The sequence below is a fragment of the Equus asinus genome, chromosome 18 (assembly GCF_041296235.1).
Source record: "Equus asinus isolate D_3611 breed Donkey chromosome 18, EquAss-T2T_v2, whole genome shotgun sequence".
NCBI classification, from domain to species: domain Eukaryota; kingdom Metazoa; phylum Chordata; class Mammalia; order Perissodactyla; family Equidae; genus Equus; species Equus asinus.
Genome location: NC_091807.1, coordinates 21,049,886 through 21,065,529, shown reverse-complemented (window position 1 = coordinate 21,065,529; position 15,644 = coordinate 21,049,886).

The window sequence follows — 15,644 nt, the reverse complement described above, 5'->3', positions numbered from 1 at the left end:
TTTTATGTCATAATCATGAAATTGTTGCCAAGTCCAATGTCATGAAAATTTTCCTCTATATTTTCTTCTAGGAATTTTATAGTTTCAGGTTTTAGTTTTAAGTCTTTAATTCATTTTGAGTTTATTTTTGTGTATAATGGACAATATGGGTGTAAATTCATTCTTTTGCATGTGGATATCCAGTTTTCCTGACACCATTTGTTGAAGAGATTATCTTTTTTCATTGTGTATTCTTGGCATCGTGTCAAAGATCAATTGACTGTGTATGCATGGATTTACCTCCGGGCTCTGTATTCTGTTACATTGGTCTATATGTCTTTTTTAATGCCGATATGATACGCTCTTAATTACAATTGTTGTGTAATATATTTTGAAGTCCAAAAGCGTGATGTCTCTAGCTGTGTTCTTTCTCAAGGTTGTTTTCTCTATTTGTGGTCTTTTGTGTTTCTATGTGAAGTTTAGAATTCTTATTTTCTATTTCTGTGTAAAATGTCATTGGGATTTTAATAGGGGTTTCACTGAATTTGTAGGTCAGTTTGGGTAGTATGGACATTTTAACAATATTAAATCTTTCGAGCCATGAATATGTGATCTTTACTTTTGTTTGTGTCTTGTTTAATTTCTTTGATCAAAATTGTAGCTTTTAGTATACAAGTCTTTCACCTCCTTACTTAAGTTTACTCCAAGTATTTCATTTCTTTTGGTACTACTGCTAATGGGATTGTTTTTTAAATTTTCTTTTCAGATAGTACATTGTTAAAGTATAGGAATGCAACTGATTTTTTTCTATGTTGAGTTTATACCCTGGAACTTTACTGAATTTTTCATTAGTTCTGACAGTTTGTGTTCGCATGTGTGGCATCTCTTTGTTTCCTACTTATAAGATCATGCTATTTGTGAACAGTTAATTTTACTTATTACTTTCCAATTTGGATGTCTTTTATTCCTTCCTTGACTAATTGCTCTGTCTAGGGCCTTCAGTACTATGTTGGATAGATGTGGTGAGAGGAGGCACCCTTACTTTGTTCTTAATCTTAGAGGAAAAAGCTTTCAGTTTTTCACCATTGAATATGATGCTAGCTGTGGGCTTGTCATGTATGGCCTCTATCATATTCAGGTACATTTCTTGTATACCTAGTTTGTTGAGAGTTTTTATCATAACGGGGTGTTTAATTTTGTCAAACACTTTTTCTGAGCTATTGGGATGATCATGTGATTTTTTCCCTTCATTCTGTTAATATGATGTATTACATTAATTGATATGTGTATGTTGAACCATTCTTGCATCCTAAGTATAAATCGCACTTGATCATGGTAAATGATTCTTTTAATGCATTTGTTGAATTTGGTTTGGTAGTATTTTTGTTGAGCATTTTTACACATAAATCCATCAGGGATATTGGCCTGTAGTTTTCTTTTCTTGTGGAATCTTCATCTGGTTTTGGTATCAGGGTAATGCTGGCCTCATAAAATGAGTTTGGACGTGTACCTTCTGAAAAGTTTGAGAAGAGTTGGCATTAATTCCCTTTTAAATGGCTGATATAATCAGTGCAGCCACCTGGTCCCAGATCCTTCTTTGTTGGGAGGTTTTTGATTATTAACTCAACACCCTTATTACATACACATCTGCTCCAACCTTCTATTTCTTCATGATTCAGTCTTGGAAGGTTGTATGCTTCTAGGAATTTATTCATTTCTTCTAGGTTATCTAGTTGATTAGCATATAATTGTACATAGTCATCTCTTTCATCCTTTTTATTTTTGTGGCATTAATTGTAATGTCTCCTCTTTCATTTCTGATTTTATTTATTTGAGCCTCCATTTCTATACTTAGTCTAGCTAATGGTTCGTCAGTTATGTTTGTCTTTTTTTTTTTCTGTTTTATCTCTCCAAATGCCCCCTGGTACATAGTTGTATACCTTAGTCGTAGGTCCTTCTAGTTTTGGCATATGGGACGCCTCAACGTGGCCTGACTGGCGGTGCCATGTCCGCGCCCAGGATCCAAACCAGTGAAACCCTGGGCCGCTGCAGCGGAGCGTGCGAACTTAATCACTCCGCCACGGGGCCGACCCCTATGTTTGTCTTTTCAAGAAATCAATTCTTAATTTTGTTGATTTTTTTCTATATTTTAATTCTCTATTTTATTGGTTTCCGCTCTAGTCTTTACTATTGCCTTCCTTCTGCTAACTTTGAGCTTAGTTTCTTCTTCTTTTTACAGTTCCTTGAGGTGTAAAGTTAGGTTGTTTATTTGAGCTCTTTCTTCTTTTAAAACATAGACGTTTATTACTATAAAATTCCCTCTTAGTGCTGCTTTTCCTACATCCCATGTGTTTTGGTTGTTGTATTTTCATTTTTATTTGTCTCAAGTTATTTTCTAATTTCTCATTTGATTTCTTCTTTGACTCATTGGTTGTTCAAAAGTGTGTTGTTTAATTTCCATATATTTGTGAATTTTTCAGTTTTCCTATTGCTCTTGTTTTCTACTTTCATTCCAATGTGGTCAGAAAAGATTCTTGGTATGATTTCAGTCTTCTTAAATTTGTTAAGACTTGTTTTGTGACCTAACATGTGATCTCTCCTGGAGAATATTATCTGTGCACTTGAGAAAAATGTATATTCTGCTGCTGTTGGGTGGAATGTTTTACACAAGTTATGTGCATTTGGTCTATAGGGTTGTTCAAGTCTGCTGTTTCTTTGCTGATTTTCTGTTTTCTCCATACGTTATTGAAAGTGGGATAGTAAAGTCTCCTCCTATCATTATTGTACTGCTGCCTATATCTCCCTTCAGTCCTGTCAATGTTTGCTTTATATATTTAGGTATTCTGATGCATATATGTGTATAATTGTTATATCTTCCTGTTGAATTGAGCTTATCTTATATTATTTTTTTCTCATCTCCCTTTCCTTATATTTTCTGGTTGACCAATTGTTAATCATGTTTTTTTCTCCTTCTTAATTGGGATGTCCTACTGTATTTTTCAATCCATTAATGATTGATTACCTTCCTTTTCTCTGTGTTCATGAACAGACACGTATTTGTAGTCAATCTTTTGACGTAAATAATAACTCTTTCTCACTCTAATATGTTTTCCAAACCAATAGATTGGTATCTTATTGCTTTCTCAATAAATTCATTTCTCACTACATATTTTCCTTTTCCTTGCATTGATATGGATCTTTGGAATATTTTTCCTTGCCTCTCTCCCTTGTTCCATCTATAAGATATTGCTAAGATGTATGACAGTTAGTTTTATCTCATCATTTGAAATTTTCTTGTATTTTGTCTTTTCTATTTCAGATGTTATCAAGTCTTACATAAATAACATATTTGCAATTATTTATAATTATTTGTTATAAATAGATATACATTATATTTGTATCTATGTGTGTGTATATATATATATATATATATATACATTTATCTCTGTGTATTTATCTGTATCCATTTATATACAAAAAGAGAGGTCGAAGGAGAGGGAAAGTGAGAGAGGGAGAAGTAGAGAAAGAGAGAATAGGAGAATAGGAGTTATAAATTTGAATAAAGAAGTCAGGTCTGGAAATGCAGATATAAGAGTCAACTTTCTGTATGTTTGCAAATCAGAAATGTATTACGCCTTTATGGATTTGAATATTGAAAGAGAAGGGCATGCTGATATCAAAACATTGTTGGAAGCGAAATTGTAGTGACTGTTTATAAGTTAAATACTAACTATGTTGGTAGAAATTATAACAGAAAAATAAATGTTACATTCAATAGTAAGACATGACCAGAAGGCCATATCTTCCCCCACATGCAAATAAAATAAAACAACTAGGATAAGAGTGACTAAGATTTCTTCTCTTTAATTGAGTTTTAAGAGAATACTAGCCAAAGAGAGATCGTTTCTAATTTCTGATCTCTTGAAAGAGCTTAGTCAAACTGAAATGTGTTTGCTACTCATTCATAAGGAGAGAAGATATGAAAATGTACAGTTAGAGGCCTAATTTCCTATATAATAGTCTGTATCAATAACTTTTAATTCTAACTTTATTTTTGCAGTGGTAAGATTATGAAGATAGATTTTCAGGGTTCAAATTCTATTGTCATCATTTGTTAGCTATGTGACCTCAGGGAAGTTACTTTATGTAGGTCCCAATTTCCTCATCTATTAAGTTGGGTAGTAAATTTTTTTTCTGAAGGTTAAAATAGATAATTCATGCAATGGCATACGGCCTAGCTCATCTTAATTGTTCAATAAATGTTAAATATTACTAACAGTTTGAAATCCAGTTCAATTCCAATGGTTTTCTTTTCCATGCATTTAACAAATGTATATTATTGAAAAACTACATACTGAAAAACTCAATATGTGAACTTTCAAGCATAATCTTCCCAAGAGACAACATTTAGAGAGCAGACAACTTACATATGAGTTTTTGATTGTCATTGTGTAATCATGGTTACAGTTTTTTCATGTTATGTGGTAAAAGTTGCTAATAACAAAAGTAATAATTTTTTAGATAGAAAAATAATTGCTTGGTAAGAACATGTAAATGGCCTGGATTCTATCAATAGGGTAGTTTTTCTGACTAAGCCAAATCCGTATTTTAAAGTCACATGAGTAAAGATATCTTTTTATGTGTTAAGTATTCTCCTATGAACTGGAGGCAAATTGCTGAATAAGAAAGGAAAAGTCTCCGTCCCCGGTGAACCTGTGCTTGATGAAGGAAGAAATTAAACAACCAAAAGTGATGCCATTTCATAGTCTCATTTGTGAGCAGCTATATCCTGCAGGAGAATGTCTGATTCTAGGTGACACGATTTCTTGGGATCAGAAAAATAGAGAGATGGGTAAAGATGTCATGTCAATCTTTCTTTTCTCTTTTCCAGAAATTCCCAAAATATGCTGCTTCTTCTTTTTCTTCCTCTTATTTTCCTTGCTCAAGTTCCTGAGTGCTCAATTAGGTTACACTGTGTGACCTGGTAGAGACGATATGCATAACCCAGTCGGGAAGCATTCTGTAATGGAGTCCAGGGCAGCTACGATTGTCAGGAGAGAAATGGGTGGCTGGGGATGAGACGGCGTGTGATTTGTAGGACAAGCTGGAAGTGAAAAATGGGACGCAGGCAAATTTCACCTACTTTACGGTTTATCTTTGAGAGAGCCAGAAAAATAAAGAGGACAGCAGTGTAAAATGCCACACACTGGATAAAAAAACCTAATGTCGGAAACAGACTTTAATTTTAAATTTAATAGCTATCCTAGGAAGACTGTGGAGAAATCACTTTTAGATTTTTGAATGGGAAAATTTTATCTGCTTCCAGAAATGGTTATTACTCTGCTTTAATCCTATGGAAACACTGCAAAACGAGTTGATTTTTATTAACGAAAGAACGACTAATGCAGATTTTTTGCATAGGTAGTTTGAATAAACGAGATAATATTTAAAGTATTTTGATTTGTGAGACCTCAAGGCATATGCAAATTTGAATTAAAACTTCACCTCTCAAAGGAAGTATTTTTTTCTAAAATACTGCTTTTTCTTACAAATTAGATAGAACTTTTTTTATTTTCTATTTTTTTTTAAGAAGTTTAGCCCAGAGCTAACTACTGCCAATCCTCCTCTTTTTGCTGAGGAAGACTGGCCCTGAGCTAACATCCATGCCCGTCTTCCTCTACTTTATATGTGGGATGCCTACCACAGCATAGCTTGCCAAGCGGTGCCATGTCTGCACCCGGGATCCAAACCAGGGAACCCCGAGCCGCAGAAGCGGAATGTGCGCATTTAACCACTGCACCACCGAGCCAGCCCCAAGAACTGTTTTTATAATTACTACTAGTAAAGCCTTTTCTCAATCATTTGGAATAATTAGACTCAAGTTTTGAGTGATAAATTTCTTACACTTTGCCATTTAATTTTAATCAGAAAACTACCATAACACAAAATGTTAATGAAAACACATTTTCAATCAACCTTCAGAGGAAGGGAAAATACATTAATTTAAAAAGTGACAAAGACACACAAATCGATAAGCTATGGCAGTTTTGAAGGATATAACGTTTTTCTTTTGCATGTAAAGTACCCTATATATTAAAAGAAAAGGTTGTTTGCAACTAATTCTTTGTAAGTGTGTGGAAAACTGCCTCTGAAATTTTTCAGTGAGAGATGCAGGGTAAAATAAACGCTATGTAAAAATCACTAAGGAAGCTGAAGGGATGATGGAATGGAAGAGAGACTGTGGCACAGTTGTGTAAAGATTTGAAACTCCAAAATCAAAAATATCTGGTTTAATGCAGATTTTGCTCATTTTTGGCTGTATTTCTTCATGTATAAAATGTATTTAATAATATTTGTCCCTTAGGATTGTTGGGAAGATTAAACAGCATTGTGTATGCAATAGTCCTTAGTTTAGTGCTTCAAAAGCAGTAATTGTTCAGTGAAAGTCAGCCACTGTCATTGTTATTTAAAATGACACGTGAAATCTATACTAGGGGAACAGTGTTGTTGATGGTGAGGAATCTTTCAAAGTGAGAAATCATATTTATGAAATCAAAGACCCTATCAGGTCAAACAAAAGGGAAGAATTACTTTTATAATAACAAGACATTCCATTGACCCTCTGGTCAAGGAAACTTACAACAGTAGATCCATTCCAAAATATTTGGACCTTCACGCAATGATAAAGGTCTGGATCAATTTCAATATAATTTTGACTATTTTTTTTTCAAAAATAAAGGATACATGGACTATGTAAAATAAGGAATCCCTTTGCTTTTGATTGGAATTAAATCATTTTGTCAACTGAAACTTTTATTTTTATTTAAGCAAACTATCATTGTTATTTGCATTTATTTAGTTAATTTTAAACATGGAGGGAAAGTAATTATCCAATGAAATCTATTTTGATGGCAATCTTGGATAATAGTAAAATCCACGGGAAAAATTGAAAAAAAAAATGAAATGCAACTATGGTCATGAAAGAGAAAGTTGCCCCCTATTGTGTGTATCATAATTAGCAAGTGTTATTGTAGAGTGTAATGTGCTATCTTTCTTTAAAATATTTAATATTAAAGAAGACGATCATGGATTCCATTTGCTTTTGGAGTATAAATACTCTTCAAAAGAAATAAAAAGATTCCAGATCATTCTGAGCACCAAAGAATTCTTATCCACAAGTTAAGCAGTGAACATAAAGGCTGTCCTAACTCCATACAAAAGAGTGACTCAAGTGCTGTTTCAGGGGAAGGAGAGCAAAAACAGAACAGATCAAATCAAACAAGAAACATTCATATTGTTTCAAGCCACGAAGTAGGATTTGGCGTAACTAGTGTAAAATAGACTTTATCACTGGCCATGTCATTTACTAGCTATGGGGCCTGGGGCAGATTAATTAGCCATTCAAAGTCAAAGTTTCTTCAGGGATTAAATAGGCAAAGTAATATTTACAACATGGAGTCTGAGGCTGCGTAAACAACATGGGCAAAACACTGATTATATTGCTTAGGCAGGGTTTTATCTCCCTACTTGTATCATGGAGAGAGAAGAGCCTCTTTCCCAATAAGGAATTTAAAATATGTGTCCACGCAAAAGAAGCTATTCAAACTACAGCAAAGTTCTACCCTCTGGATGTGAAAGTTTGTGGTCCGCTGAATGTAAGTTATCCGTGGTCAACCGATATGTCTCGAATTGGGAGAAAGACTTCATCTTTTGGGGCATAAAGAGTTCCTACTATTCACTAATTTAGAATTTCTGGAGATAAAAGTGTTTGGAACCTCTGGATATTAGAGCTAGAGAAGATGTGTTGTGTCCTCTCAGAAGAAGAAGAAGGGGCAGGAAAGCCAAGTGTCTGTTGTGTTGCCCTCAACTAGCTAAAAGTTAGTTGATCTCTGTACCAAATATCTTGTCATGTGGTTGGGGGTGAGTGGGGATAAGCTGTCAAACTTGAACCAAATTCCTTTAGATTAAAACTGAGCCCTTGATTTTTCCTGTAACTGGTTTAGCATTGGTGGAATCAAGGGTGACATATAAAATAATGTTTCCCAAGCCTTATATTCTATTTTCAATACATCAAAATGTTCAAAAACAATTGTTGCAATACATGAGGATATACATGCTTAGTTTGAAAGAAAGACAAAGGAAAGCAGAGCATTTCAAAGTATTGCTGTTTCTTCTTCTACAGGATTTTTCTTGATTTACCTAATAGAAAGGATAACAAATGGATGACAGAGGTTTTGTTTTCTTTTGTTTTGGTATGGTTTATTTTATTTTTCCTCGCTGTTGCAGCCTTTGTCCTTTTGTTGAGGTAACATAAGCAAAATGTTTTTTCTTTATTTTCTTTGCCTTCACTGTGTAAGTGAAATTGAAGTAGTGTATTGTTTAAAAAACAATTTTTCAAAGTATTTCTACTAATAACTTAAATTTACCCTTCTGTGAGGTGATGCTGTGTTATTACTGAGAATTGAGTGAAGGTATCTACACAGATGGAAAAGCTTAGACTTACAGAACTGGGAAAGACCTGGGAGATTATTTAGTCCAATAGTTTCCCAACTCTGGCTGCACACTGGAATAGCCAGTTGCAAGCATACATCTGTGTTTGGATCCCAGGCTCTGCTCTAGGTGATTCTGAAATAAAGATTGAGAACCACTGATACAATCAACCAGCATATATGACCACTTGGTTAAGGTTCCACTCAGTGTTACCCAACTAATAAATAGCATATCTGTGACTAAAACCATGTTTTCTGAAATCAAAATAAGAGACCTGAAGAAATAAACCTTGAATATAAAGCTTGATGGTATAGTGGGTCTGAAAAGATTTAATATTACAAGATAACCTTCTGGTTCTTGGCTTTGTTCCCAAATCAGTTGACTAATTCAAATATTCTGATTTTTATTCATCAAAGAGTTAATTTGTTTCTAGGTCTGGCACTGTTCAAGTTAGTGGGTGTGTGGAATTAGACAGCAGATGGAACAGTCAAATCCATTCTTGAGTGTGCTACTTTGTATTCCTTGTAATGCCACTCATTATTCTACCTGACTTTAATTGTGTTCTTAGGTGGATATGTTAAAGATTAATGATGCATTTAACCTAAATCAAGACTTACAGAGATGTGAAAATAAAAAAAGAGAGTAGAAGCTATAATAGTTAAAGATTTTGCTTTTTCCCTTTGGAGGTACCACATCCTGAGGATTTTATGTGAAAAAAATTTAAGTGGTTATAGTTAATCTCTTAGCAATGTGTTATTATCCCATATCCTTGCCATAAAGCTGATATTATAACTCTGCCATCCTGCTTGGAAATATACAGTGATCTGGTGTGCAATGAGAGCCATTATCCAGCTCAATGGGTTGCTTTTAATTGAGCAGGGTGTGCACATAATATTTGCATTGCCTTAGTAGGAAAAAATTATAACTTCCTACTTTATACCAAATAAGACGCTAGCCTTTTTATGAAGAAATATGAGTCTAAGTCCCAGGACAAGGCTTTCTTATATAACTTATTAAAAAAGTGTTAACAGGCTATAGGTAGAAATGTAGCTACAATTTAATAAACGTATGTAGTAGTTAAGTAAAAAGGGGAGATCAGATAGTTTTTTCATGGATTAAGTGAATAAGGTTGGATTTATAATAATGATAATTAAAATAATTGTGATAAAAATATTATTACACTACAGGTAGTAGTGGTGGAAATAGTAACAGCAGCAACAGGAGCAAATATGTATTTAGTATTGACAGTGTGCCAGGCATTCTTGTAAATTCTTTATATATATCAGTTCATTTATGTGTTGACAATAATCCTATAAGGTACCATGTTTATTCCCATTGTATAGATGATGGACATGAGGCAAAGGAGGATTAAGTAACTTAATCAAGTTCATACTGCTAGTAAGTTGAAAATTTGGGACTAAAAACGACATTGTAGCTACAGAGCCCATAGCCTTGTATGTGTGTGTGTGTGCACACAGTTTAGTTGAGATATAATTCACATACCAACAATTCACTCATTTAAATTGTACTATTCAATGATTTTTAGTGTATTTACAGAGTTTTACAAATATCATCACAATCAATTTTAAACCATTTTCATTATCCTAAAAAGATACCCCGCACCCCTTAGCAATCAGCTCCCATTTCTAAACTCCTAGGGCTAGGCAACCACTAATCTAGATTCTGTCTCTATAGCTTTGCTTGTGCTGAAATTTCATATAAATGGTATCACACAATATGTGGCCCTTTTTGACTTTTTTTTTTACTTAGCATAATGTTATCAAGGTTCATTCGTGTTGTAGAATATGTCAGTATTTCATTCTTTTTTACTGATGAATAATATTCCACTGTATGGGTATATCATATTTTATTTACCCATTTATCAGTAGATGAATATTTGGATTGTTTGCAGCTTTTGGCTATGGCAAATAATGTTGCTATGAATATTGTCATCGTCTTTAAGCTTTAACAAAGCTAGCTGGACTTTATATACCATTTAAGATAAAAAGTAGAGTTACTTCTGCTGATTCGTATTTTTATGAAAAAAATGCAGTTCGAAATTGTAGATGAATCTACAATACCCAAACAAGTCACCAAAACTTAGTTATTAGCCTCCTCATCTGAAAAAGAGAAATTCTACTTATTAATCTCACAGTAGAATGGTTCTAGGTCTTCAGAACATTGACTAAGAGTTATTCATTGTTTTCTCCATAAATTTCTACAGAGTCTACTATCTATTGGATGCTCAATAAATCTTTGCTGAATAAATAAACTGATATAAGCAAAATGCATTTACCAGCAGTGGCCTGTGCTCATCAAGAATAAGTAATTTATCCTTCAATTTCATCCTTTTCTGGGTGATTGGCCTTTTTGGCTGGGCATTACGGAAGATGCCAAAAAACCCTAATCTAGCAATGGAAACTACTTCCAATACATGCAGATGGCATTCTCTTTCTAAGATGTTCTTTCCCTCAAGTCAGTGCTTTCCTGACTCTCTGAGAGCATATATCTGAGTTTCTTGAGTCTTTTGGATAACATTTGATCTTTGTGCTTTGTACTAAGAGGATTTGTAATGCTTCAGACAGTGTTCTATGTGGGAATGAAGACTTTCAACAGCCATTTCCTTAGCAGATCATCCCTGTCAGGCAGGTTATTAGAAACTGCAGTTGATCCTGGAATTTTTCTAAGTATCCAAAACCCAGTATCATATGCCCATGAACGACCCTAGGGAACTATATGATCACTGAGCTTTAGTCTTTTATCTGAAACCTACAACTCTGGTCTAAGAAGAGAAACATCACTTTGGCTCCTGATTTCCATTTCAGTTTCCTGCTACAACTTAACTTTTTTCCTATAACCTAGACGATTTGCTTGGATCTGTGATAACCTGCTAGACCTCAGCAGCTCCCTTTCTCTAAGAGGGTTTCTGAGACATTCTCTCTCCTGGCCACACACTAAAGGAACCAAAGATCCCCTGCCTTCCTGACATGTTATGTGTCCTTCACCTCTGAGGAGTCCTTCTGGTGTCCTTCCAGACTAGAAAGGATTGGACAAAGTTGCACCCTGCAACTTTGGACACCCTGCAACCTCTGCTCTCTGGGGGAGCACATTTTACACGTGCATTGACTTCTCTTTACATCTGGTCCTACTCATCGTTAGATGCAACCTCTTCAGTGTTGGATGACTGAGGTTCCACCATGCTCATTACCTGAATCAGTAAAAATAAATCTTGATTCTTTCACGTTTCCTCCATTTTCAAATCAGATGGATAGATGGAAGACTCATTCATGTTCATGAGGCTGTTCCAAAATATATTTTATAGTTTACATGAGTAGACAAATCTCAAAATTAACATGTTGGAATTTTAGGCTATTTCACTATATCACCAGTGAACATGCTTATTTGTTTGTAGATTTGATATTTAAAAAAAATGTAGATCAAGCAAATATTTTAATTAACAGCCTCACCTTATATCTAATATCACATATTTGATGGGTAATATTACCTCAAACTTGAGAATTTTATACTGGAGACTCATCATAAGCGTATTTTTCTTGAGAATACTTCTAACTTTATTTTCTCCCAAGATATTAAGCAAATATTTGTTTTTTCTCTGTTCCCACCATAACTATCAATTACATGTGTGTGACAGTGTGTTTTTCTAGTTCTTCATTGTTTCCTTTTTCTTTGATTTCTTTCACATCTATTCCAGTGAAACTTGGTAGTACCATCAGAAGCTCCTACTGCCAGTATAAAACATCTGTTTAAGTTAAAAAGATTTAGTTTCTTTTTAGTTATACGACTTTCAACAAATTGAAAGTTACATGACTTTCAACCTTGTTTGAGTTTCAGTTTCCTCATCAGGAAGATAAGGATGGAAAAAAAACAACCTGGGGCTGGCCCCATGGCCGAGTGGTTAAGTTCACATGCTCGCTTCATTGGCCCAGGGTTTCGCTGCTTCAGACCTGGGCATGACCTGCACACTGCTCATCGAGCCATGCTGAGGCAGCATCCCACATAGCAGAAGCAGAGGCACTCACAACTAGAATATACAACAATGTACTGGGGGGCTTTGGGGAGAAGAAGAACAAGGAAAAAAAAGATAGGCAACAGATGTTAGCTCAGGTACTATTCTTAAAAACAAATAAATAAATAAAAAATAGTCAAAAACCCCACACTTATTGCATGGGATTAATGTGAGATTTAGAATGAACGCATATAAACAACTAGCACAATTTCTGAAAATAAACAGTATCCAATTGATACATTGCTATTATATATTTTATTAAAATGGAATCATAGCATTGTTTTTTAACAGTATTATTCAATAGAAAGGATGTCATGTTAAAACTCTTATCTTTTTTATTTGAATTTTAATCAACTCACCACTGCTTATGTGCAGACCCCTTGTTGGTTCAAATGAGCAAAATATAAACAATACATATTTTGTGATCTGGAAGTGTCTTTCTAGGTGGTATCGTTTTCTAGTCGTTTGTCCTGCAATCTTGTAAAGTATAGAGACGGCCCCCTTATAATCAGTCAGCAAATTTTTAATTAAGGACTGATTTACTCATCCTGTTCAAAGTTCTGTGAGTCACACACATACCTAATAAACTTCAAGATTACTTGGTGACACCATGTTAATGTAATCTTGATGCAATAATAGATAAAGAAGAACTAAGTCACATAGGCAGGAGTTCTAGGGCAAGGAAACTAAAACAGTGTTTCTAAGCGCTGACAGCTTTCTGCATATATCGCACAGATTTTGTTGTTGTTGTTTTGAAACAGCATGGTGCCAAAATATGCTTCCAATTTTTGAAAAGCTACTATGCAGAAATATATCTAGCTAATGGTATAGAAGATTTGTACCTCAGCTGTTAAGTGGTACCGAAACTTCAGGGTTGTACATTTTTCAAACAAATTGACGGAGCTATTGTGGCAATGGGATTTGCCAGAACAATACATTCATTTTGTTGCTGATGCAAGTTGCATTGTTATGCTAAGTCTGTTTCATTTTCTTGAACTCTTTCACTGAGTCAGGAAGATTACAAAGTCAATATAAATAACTAAAGATAGCTTAGTTCATTCGAAAGGGCTAGAAAAATAAAGTCTCATATGAAAGGGCTTTTTGTTTTTCTTTTAAGACAGAGATGCCTGCATTCAAAACTGAATCTGACTGGCCAAAAATGCAAATTAGTTATCATGGGCTACTTCCTCCTACGTTGTTCTTAGCCCTTCGGAAGGTTCTCTGACCTGCCCTCTTGGTTCCATCTTTACTTTAAAATATTAGAAATACGAGTTTTTCAGGGTTATGTGTAAAGTAGCAAAACCAAATTAACAAGTTCCTAAAAATTTAAGAGGAAAACTTTCTTCAAACAATGTAATTTTTTTGTTCAGTACTTTGAGATTTTTCTTTTTCTCATTCTTCGATTTCTAGGTTCTTTATTTTAAAGAGAAGTGGGCTCAACCTCCCCTCCAATCAGTGAGTCTTAAGAAAACCTCTGCTAAATGATCATAAAGTCACCTTAGGAATGATATCTTTGTAATCTGAGAACCTAATGTCTAACAAGGAGGCAAATTTCACTGTTCCATAATATGAGGAGCTAAATCTTCTCTCCCTCAGAGAGAGAGCAAAGCAATCCTGGAGGAGGCTGCCATGCACGACCAAACACCTCTGCTGCTCCAACTTCCCCTTTCTACTGTGATCAGAAAAGACCCATGGATATTTGCAGTTTATTAAAAGCTATTTAAACAAGAGAATTTCTTCTTCCAGGATTCTGGGAATTTCCTTTTCAGAGATATTATAAGGAGTAAATTGGCTCCCCTGGGTACTTGATGCTGGGCTTTGCAGATCTTCTCTGATGAAGCCCCTTCCTAATAGTCCCAGGCAAATCTCCTGGTGGTCTTTATAGGGTTTCTGCCTGAGTCGTAAAATCCTCCTTGTTTCTGAAGAGCCACTGTTTAATTTCAGGTCATCCCAGTGGAAAGTGAGACACACTTTTAAACAAATGTGGGACGGTGGTAGTGAACACTTTTATGACCTGTATAATCAAGTCTCTCTTTCTCTTCATTGCCTCTTATTGGCCTATCTCAGGCTGAAGCCAGCCAGGCCCCCTTTCCTTCTTAAATAAGAACACCAAGGTCGAATTATGAATATAAATATTTTAAATGCAAGTAAGGCAGATGAAGTACAGAACAGTGATTTACAGTGAGCAATCCAAACTTGAGATGCAATCATTAATTTTAAAAAGAATATAATGTGTGGCATCATTATTTGCATAAATTTTATCCAAATACTCGTTATTCTGATATATCAATTTAACATATATGCTCATATGATGTCATAAAATTCTTGAACAACTCTTTGGGTCCTGCTCAATACAAACAGAAGTGATAGAAATTTTAAAAAGTGAAAATTATGTTATCAGTGTGTTTGTATGACTATTGATATAATTAAAAATATAAATTGGAAGTGGCGTGTATTCAATGGCATTACTAGGACACAGTGGTGCTACAACATAAAAAAGTGCTCACCAATATCTAAAGTCACTCAAAAATAGACCTAAGCTTTGCAAAATGAAAGTTCCTAAAACTGTACAAGGCTGATAACTATTAAGCATTTGTTTCTCAAAATTATTGGTCAGTATAGTATAAAAAAAGTTTTCCACTAGATTAGGCAGTGAAAATAGAAGGCAATATGATTAACAATATTGTGTTCATCACTTACCTCCCTTTGTTTTCTGATGAATTTTGTGAATGTCTCCTGATGATGATAGTCACCAGGCTCCACTGCCAACTGCCTTCCACCTAAGGACAGGTTTAAAGAGACACTGATAGGATACTATAGACTAGAGGAAAGAAGAAGCCACAGTATTTCTACCTCTCTTCTTCTGCTTTGGGAGATATGGAGACCCATTAGAGAACAAACAATTCTTCTTTGTAGCTCCAGAACCCACTGGACAGACCCCTCTTTATCAATTAAGTTCCTACTGGGTCACTGGCTTCTGAGGTTTGGTAATTTTGGTTTCTTCTCAAGATAAAAATAAGCACTATTATTATAAATATTACACGCTGAACTCAACCCTTGATTTTAGGCTACTATAAAGTCAAGAAAGCATGAAGATAAAACACTACAGCAGCATTTTCTTCTGACAGTGTTACATAGAATGACTAGT